The following is a 304-nucleotide window of genomic DNA, read 5'->3' on the forward strand; positions in this document are numbered from 1 at the left end:
GGAGAAAACTGAAATCATAAAATATCAACAAGAATAAACATAATTTAATAACAAAGGTTCAAAGAAAGAATGGAAGAAACACAGCGATGGCTCACAACCCGATTTCACTTTAATTTCTCCATTATAAAATGCGGAGAACATGATAACTCATCAAATTAACTTACAAGAATAAGATTCAAGCCAAGCAATTTAGAATTCCTTATCACGTTTCATCCGCATTCCCTCGATGGCTAAGAATTCAAGCCAGTAAAACTAGTATGTGTAAGAAGTGGAAATAATAGAAAAGGTGTATTTAAAACTCGAT

Source organism: Penaeus monodon, chromosome 25, assembly GCF_015228065.2.
Source record: "Penaeus monodon isolate SGIC_2016 chromosome 25, NSTDA_Pmon_1, whole genome shotgun sequence".
NCBI lineage: Eukaryota > Metazoa > Arthropoda > Malacostraca > Decapoda > Penaeidae > Penaeus > Penaeus monodon.